The sequence below is a fragment of the Primulina eburnea genome, chromosome 15, assembly GCF_022965805.1.
Source record: "Primulina eburnea isolate SZY01 chromosome 15, ASM2296580v1, whole genome shotgun sequence".
Taxonomy (NCBI): Eukaryota; Viridiplantae; Streptophyta; class Magnoliopsida; order Lamiales; family Gesneriaceae; genus Primulina; species Primulina eburnea.
Window position 1 is genome coordinate 26,242,892 of NC_133115.1, and position 8,709 is coordinate 26,251,600.

The window sequence follows — 8,709 nt, forward strand, 5'->3', positions numbered from 1 at the left end:
TTAAACTAAATGGAGTAGAAGGCATAAAGACACGAAACTTGTTTTTCGATGTTTGAAGGACGAAATTCTTTAAGTCTCATTTTCTTCTGATTCCAGAAAGTATTACTAGAAGAATTTGATTAATACATACTTGTACAAACTCAAATCAGTAGGTCTTACCTTTGTCTACTGAAATTCCTCGTATTACAACGCAACACCTTAATAGATTTTGTTCTGGGAAAGACTCTTTCTCATATTACGAATACTTTACACTTTACAGTAGATGAAACAATGAATAATTGTGAATAAAGATAACACAAATTATATTCCGAATCTGATAAGTCGTTAAGCATGTAATTGTTTTTTAGGGCTTTGAAAAGCTCGAGTCTTTTAAAGATCGTTCACAGTAAATTCATAGTTCACAGTCGGAAAGCTATTTGTGAATTCTCGAGAGACCTTTATATAGTTTTTCTTTAATGCTCAAGAAGGAACGGCTCTTTTTCTCGTTAAGAGTAACTAAATCCAAGAGTAGACCTCGTTAAAGAGAGTAACAAATGATCATGAACAGTTCATTTAATGTCATTAAATGAAGTGTTCTTTTGTAAGAACGATAAATGTCCCAAAACATATTTGAAAGCATTCCTAGATGTAAACTCTAGCTCAATTCATAACTTAACCGATTCGTTTTAAAACTTGGACCAGGGTCCCAGTTTTAACCCGAATCGATTCAAAATTCAACCAAATTTTTCCCAAATTTTTGCTACATCTTATAAGCACTTAAAAGGCCCTAAATTCCCAAACCAGATCCTTAAACCCTATGACTAGCCCTCACCAGCTGCTGGACATCAGCCTCTTCCCTTTTCGCCTACCCTAGTCCACTACTTCCCGATTTTTGCGTCTTAGCCCAACAGCAATGGAACAATGTACGGCCCATCCTTTCCTAGACCACCCTAGGTCTCGCCTAAACCTACTGCACCCATGCCATCATCCCCATGCATCAAGCACAGATCACCCAATCGCTACACTCCCCAAAACACGAAACGAACCCAACTCAATCCACAGCGCTTGGGGATGGTTCCAGCATGAGCCGAGCCCTTCCAAGCCTTCTCAGGGTCTGGTCAGGCTCCGCTAGGTCCCTGCTTCGTTGGTTGCACCCTGAACGCTAAACAAACCAGGAGCCGAGCCCCCACTACGCTACACTCCCTCAATCTCTCAACCTACAGCATCGGCGATTTGTTTCCATCTTCAGAACACATATTGAGACTAACATGTGTCCCTTACCAACCCTAAACCGCAGCCCCTTTCACATGAAATCAAAGAAATGTGAGTTGTACAAGAATCATGCACAAAACTGATAGAAACAATGCAACCACACACTATCATTCAAGATATAAAAAAGCTTCATACATGGCACACAAAACCACACGTATATGACGAGTATGATGTGAAAAGAGAGTACACAGTGTGCCTGCTGGTGTTAGAAGAGAAAGAACGAGACGACGGAGACATTGAAAGGATTTTTCTTGCAAGAAGTTGCTTTGGCCGAAGCCCTCTAGCTGTGGGAGGCTTGAAAACCGAGGAGATAATCTAAATGGAGTGGGTATCGGCTATGGAGGAGAAATGTTTAGGTTAAATGGTGATTTAGGTGGTAATTATATAGTAAACAAATAGTTAATGGGCCCTAATTTGTTTAATCAAATGCTTAAAAGAGTTTTAGGCCCAAAAATCTTAAAAGTAGACACATTAAATCCAAACACGCTCCTCATTTTTTTAAAAATTCACTTAGAAAACCTTAAATTAATTAATAAAAATATACCGTGTAATAAAATAATTTTCCTAAAAAATTCTCCGTTCTTCGTTCCTCGTTCGAGTGCGAAATGCATCTAGAAATCCTAATGCATGAACTTATAAAATTTCATGAAATAAATTCTACCATGCATGAATTATGCATAAAATGCATAAACATAATTAAACACATAATTTTAAAAATCCTAGATTGAATGCATTCAGGTTACGTGAATTAAATTCCTAGACCTTACAACTCTCCTCCCCTTAAACAAAATTTCATCCTCGAAATTTAGAACGTACCGAATAACTCCGGGTAGCGACTCCTCATCTCGGTCTCGGACTCCCAAGTAGCCTCCTCCTCAGAATGATTCAGCCACTTGACCTTGACCATCTGGATCACCTTATTCCGGAGCCTCTTCTCCTGCCTGTCCAAAATCTGAGTGGGTCTCTCCTCAAAAGATAGGTTCGGCGTCAGCTGAAGTCGCTCATAGCTAAGAACATGCGAAGGATTCGACATGTACTTCCGCAGCAAGGAGACATGGAACACATTATGAAATCCCGCCAGATTCGGCGGTAATTCAAAATACGGAAGTGTCTCAATTATCTCTAGGATCTCAAATTTTCCGAAGAATCTAGGGCTGAGCTTGCCCTTCTTCCCGAACCTCATCACACCCTTCATCAATGCGACCTTCATGAAAACATGATCCCCTACTGCGAACTCAAGATCTCGCCATCTCTGATCAGCATAGCTCTTCTGGCGGCTCTGTACAGTCTTCATCATGTCCCAAATCCTGGCCACTAAATCTGTTGTCTGTTTGATAATATCCGAACCCAACTCGCTCGCTCTCCTACATCATCCCAATACACTGAAGACCTACACTTCCTCCCGTATAGTGCCTCATATGGATCCATACCTATCGATATCTAGTAAATTTTGTTGTATGTGAACTCCACAATAGGTAACTTCGGCTCCCAGCTGCATTGGAAGTCAATCATGCACGCTCGGAGTAGGTCCTCCAAAATCTGAATCACCCCCGACTGACCGTCTGTCTGAGGATGGAAGACAGTATTGAACAATAACTTCGTACCCAACGCCTGGTGGAGACTCTTCCAAAATGCAGACGTGAATCTCGGGTCCCTGTCTGACACGATGGACACTGGAATCCCATCCAGTCTGACTATCTCTCTGATGTACAGCTCTGCATACTGAGTCATGGTGAATGTCTTCCTGATCGATAAGAAATGAGCTGATTTAGTGAGCCGGTCAGCAATCACCAGATGTCACTGAATCCTCTAGTAGTCCTCGGAAGCTCTGTCACAAAATCTATAGTAATATTCTCCCATTTCCACTAGGGAATAGGGAGTGGTCTCAGCTTTTCTGTAGGTCTCTGATGCTTTGCCTTAACCTGCTGATAAATCAAACACTCGGAGAGGTCTGTCTCTGGCCCCTAGCCTCGTCCCTCTGTCTCCATTTCTGTAACTGCTCGTCAGAGATCTGCCATGTCCGGATTATGTCTCTTAGAGTCGGCTGTACCATAAAAGTAGCAAGATTCGGGGCCTCACCCCTGGCATAAAATGCAAGCTCAAATCTCTGAATCTCAGCCTGCAGCGGTCTCTGCACTGAGAAATGGGCGATCACAGCGTACTTCCTGCTCAAAGCGTCTGCAACTACATTATCCTTACCCGGATGGTAGCTAATGTCACAGTCATAATCCTTCACCAGTTCTAGCCATCTCCTCTGTCGTATGTTCAGTTCCTTCTGTGTGAAGAAGTACTTCACACTCTTATGATCTGTGAAAATCCTGCACTTTTCCCCATATAGATATTGTCTTCAGATCTTCAGGGCAAATACCACTGCTATTAGCTCGAGGTCATGAGTCGGATAGTTATTCTCATGAACTTTCAGTTGTCAGGATGCATAGGCTATCACTCTCTCCTGCTGCATCATAACTGCACCCAACCCAAGCATAGATGCATCTATATAGTACACAAACTCTCCATACCCTGATGGCATAGCTAGTACTGATGCAGTGGTCAAAGTCAGTTTCAGTCTGTCAAAGCTCTCCTGACACTCAAGTCCCCAGATAAACTTGGCATTCTTCTTCGTCAGGGCGGTCATAGGCACTGCAATAGAAGAGAAGCCCTGGATAAACTTCCTTTAGTAACCTGCCAATCCCAAAAAGCTACGGATCTCTGTCACACTCTTAGGAACTGGCCAATCTCTGACTTCCACTACTTTGCTGGGGTCGACCTCTATGCCATCCTGCGATACAATGTGGCCCAAGAATGCCACTCTATCCGGCCAGAATTCACATTTATTGAACTTGGCATACAGTCGTCTATCATGTAGAGCCTGCAATACTGTCATCAGGTGCTGACTGTGCTCATCCCTGCTCTTCGAATAGATCAGGATATCGTCAATGAAGACTATGATGAACTGATCCAAAAATGGCTGAAACACGCGATTCGTGAGATCCATGAAGATCGCTGGCGCGTTCGTCAGACCGAAGGGCATCACTATAAACTCATAGTACCCGTAACGTGTCCGGAAGGCTGTCTTATGCACATCTGACTCTCTCACTTTCAGCTGATGGTATCCGAATCGAAGGTCTATCTTGGAGAACACTGAGGCTCCCTGAAGCTGATCAAATAAGTCCTCGTTCCTCGGCAGCGGATACTTATTCTTAAATGTGACCCTGTTCAGCTCTCGGTAGTCAATGCACAGTCGCATGCTACCATCCTTCTTCTTAACAAATAGCATTGGTGTGCCCCAAAGAGAAAAACTAGGGAGAATGAAACCCTTATCCAGCATATCCTGAATCTGATCCTTGAGCTCCTTCATCTATGCAGGCGCTAATCAGTAGGGTACCTTAGATATCGGCACTGTCCCTGGCATGAGCTCAATAGAGAAGTCCGCATCTCTGTCTGGTGGAATGCTTGAAATATCGTCAGAGAATACACTGGAGAACTCACTGACCACATCCACATCCTCCAGTCTCTGACTGACTAGCTCTGTCACTGATACAATGCTCGCTAAGAATGTCGGGAAGCTTCTCTTGATTAGCTTCCTCGCACACATGCAGGAAATGACATGCGACATCTGCTTATGTCTAGCTGCCTCAAAAACAAACGGATTCCCACTGGGTGGTCTGACAGAAACTGACCTCTGTCGAAAATCTATTACTGTACCGTGATAAGATAGCCAGTCCATACCCAATATGATGTCAAACTTTGGCAACTGTAGTACTATCATATCTGCCTGTACTGCCTTCTGTTGCAATTTAACCTCCAATCCTCTCACAATCCGAGAAGTGAACATCTGGTCCTAGGATGGAATCGATACTCTGAGCCCTGAATCCATCGCTATTTGGTATGATTCCTAGTCACTTCACGAAAGTTCGGATATAAACAAATGCGTAGCCCCTGAATCTAGCAATGCATGCGTGGCTACACCTGCAATATATATTCTCCCTGCAACAAAACATACTATCAAATCTAATAGTGTTGAACGTAAGGGATTTCTTATCGGAAATTAACCCAAAAACCCTCGAACAATTACTAACGTGAAATACGACTTGTTCCGATTTTGTCCAACTAACGTGAAATACAACTTGTTCCAAATTGAGTTTTCTGATCAGTCCGATTGGCAGAATGTCATTGGAATCATCCAGTTAAGAGATATCATCAAAACACCGAAACTTGCCAGAAATTCAGTTTATGCAGAATTCGGTTTCAGTTTGCTTCTTGTGTTGATAACTTCACAGTTGAGTAAATATGTTAGAAACACAATAAAAAGATTTGTTAACATCAAAATAAAGATTGCGAACATGAAATGTTCCAACAATCTCTCCCTTTTTGATGATCACAAAACTTGGATAAACAATCAAGTCAACTAACATATTTCTCCCCTTTTTGTGTGAATCAAAAAGTCATTTTTCAAAACATTTTAAAGAAAATTTTCTCCCCCTCAATATTTAAAAATAATCTACTCATTGAAATTATAATGAGTTCTCGCCCTATATTTTTGAAATTTTGAAAAATGTAAAAGAAGAGGGATAACTAACCAATTTTCTCCATGGCTCATTTTCTACTGCAGCACATATGCTCTGCCTTCAACGGATAAACTGTATTTTCTCGTGCATAATTATGCTGCAAATTTTATACCACTGTAAACCTCTACAAGTCTAGTTTCCAATGCAAAAAGCGGTTTGTCATTTGGACACTCGAGCAAGGAGATATACCATTTTTCCCATGGTCGCTACAAGCTGCACGAAAATTCAGTTTTGCATATATATGCGTAAAAAATATGAAGTTTCGAATTTTAAACATCAAAATCAGTTTCAATGTTATTTCAAGAACAACCCGCTCTGATACCACTTGTTGGGATCTACTAGGGAGGTAATCATTGAGCTACAATAGCTCGATTCTTGAAATATTGAACACCGAAGAATTAAATCGAGTTTGGTGTTCAAACCAAGCGAAAAATACTCAAAATAATGCTTCGTAGAAACCGATTAAATATTTTGTAAACCATTTAAAATATATGCAAGTTGAATGAGTAAAAATATTTTAGTTGAATCATTTTATCAAACACTTAGTATGCAATATTTTGATATTTGAAGAATACATAAAACGCTTCAACAATGCATCTTTAAGACTATGAAAATGATAAGTAAATGCAATAAACAAATAGACACAAATTTGTTTATGGATGTTTATGGTTGTTCTGAGATTTCAAACAATCCTACGTCACCTCTTCTTCCCCTTGGGAAAGATTCACTAGAAGACTTTGATTTATACAACACTTTTACAAACCCATTCAGCTAGGACTTACCCACTGCCTAAACTGAACTCCTAGCACTCAAGATTGTAGGCAGCACCTCACAATCAGCATATTGTTTAATGTCTTGTATGCAAAGACTACATACACAAGTTTTACGTCTTTGTGCAAGACTCACTCAACTAATCTTTGAACTTCAACTCTCTTGTATAAGTGTGGGTGATTGTGTGTGAGGAATTTATCATTTACAGTGTACTTCTCAAATGTATATGTTGGGATCGGTTAGGGGGATCATCGTTGAGCTACAATAGCTCAGTTCTTGAAATATTGAACATCGATGAATTAAATCAAATTTGGTTAAAAACCAAGCGGAAGATACTCGAAATAATCCTTCGTAGAAACCGTTTAAATATTTTGTAAACCATTTAAAATATATGCAAGTTGAATGAGTAAAAATATTTCAGTTGAAGCATTTTATCTAACACTTGGTATCCAATGTTTTGGTATTTGAAGAACACATAAAATGCTTCAACAATACTTCTTTAAAAATATGGAAATGATAAATAAATTAAATAAACAAATAGACAAGAATTTTTTTATGGATGTTCGGACACTTCAAATACTCCTATGTCACCCCTTCTTCTCCTTGGGAATGATTCACTAGAAGACTTTGATTTATACAACACTTTGTACAAACACATTCAGCTAGGACTTACCCACTGCCTAAACTGAACTCCTAGCACTCAAAATTGTAGGCATCACCTCACAATCAGCATATTTAATTAATGTCTCATATGCAAAGACTATGATAGGATCGGTTGACGTAACAAAAGTGTTTAGAAGGGGGGGTTGAATAAACACTTACAATTAAAATTATTCTTTAATAATATTTGAATTCAGTTTGGTAACAAACTGAATCTCGGAATCTTGTTGGTCAATAACAATCAGTTAAACTAGAGTAGTTGCGGAAAATAACTGACTGAAAGATAGAATACGAAACTGAAAGAAATATGCAAGAGTTGTTTCTGGATGTTCGGAGAATTCAATTACTCCTACGTCACCCCTTCTATCACAAGGATAGGATATTTACTAAAAGACTTTGATCGAGTACAACCCTTGTACAGACCCACTTCCGTTTGGACTTACCACTGCTAAAACTGAAACTCTTAGTTCTACACAATATTCTCAGTGCGTAACTGATCTTAGCACTATTGAATCTAACAACTTTTGGAGAGTGCTAGAAAGCTCAAATTGTAGCCTTGATTGCTACGAATAATTCAAATACGGATGAGCTAAGATTTTTACGGAGTAACAGAAAGTTTAAGATTGAGCGATCGTCTCTTAACTTTTCTGTTCTTCAGTCATATTTATATACTTCTCTTTCAACGGTAACTTTGATATGCATTTGAATTCTAGTATCCGTTGATTGCCACTTCATCATTCCTTGGGCAATGTTCTCTTCATTGATTGTAATACGGCGTCTTAATTGCAATAGCCGAAATACGTTGTTCTATGCTGTAATGATTGAGGTGCGGCTTTCCATATTCAGTTGCTGTCTACTATGTCTTTTTGTCGATTGTTCTTTCCCGAGAAACATTCAGTTGAGATATGTTTTAACTGAAACTTATGCGGCTGAGTGTATTAACTGGTCGGTTTCCAACTGATCAGTTTTCTTCATTAGTTCAGCTGGTTTCAGTTGTTAAGTAATCAGTCGCGTCTTTAGCATATTCAGTTGTCTCATAATTTAGTTAGTTTCTTTAGTTTGTCAAACTCCGAAATTTGGTTTCCAACAATTTCCCCTTTTTTGGTGTTTGACAAAACTAAGCATATAGTAACTGAGGAATTGAACTCTTATAGACTGCTTCTTAACAAAAACTGTCTCAAAACAAACTGCTAGACTGCTAACTGCTCTTCAATGTTTCTTCTGACTATCTTCCCCCTTTTTGTCAAACTGAGCCATGTGAATAGATAATTGTCGAACTTCAGTAGATAAGATGCCGACATCAGCTGAGATACTGGAGATGGCAGTAAGAACTGAAGTTTGCAGTGAGTCTATTTTGTTTGCAACAGATGTTTCTAATCATTCAACTCGTTGATTGATCACATCTTGAGTAACGAAAAGAGCAGCAATTGTAGCTTTGTTCTGCTTGTGTTCTATGGCA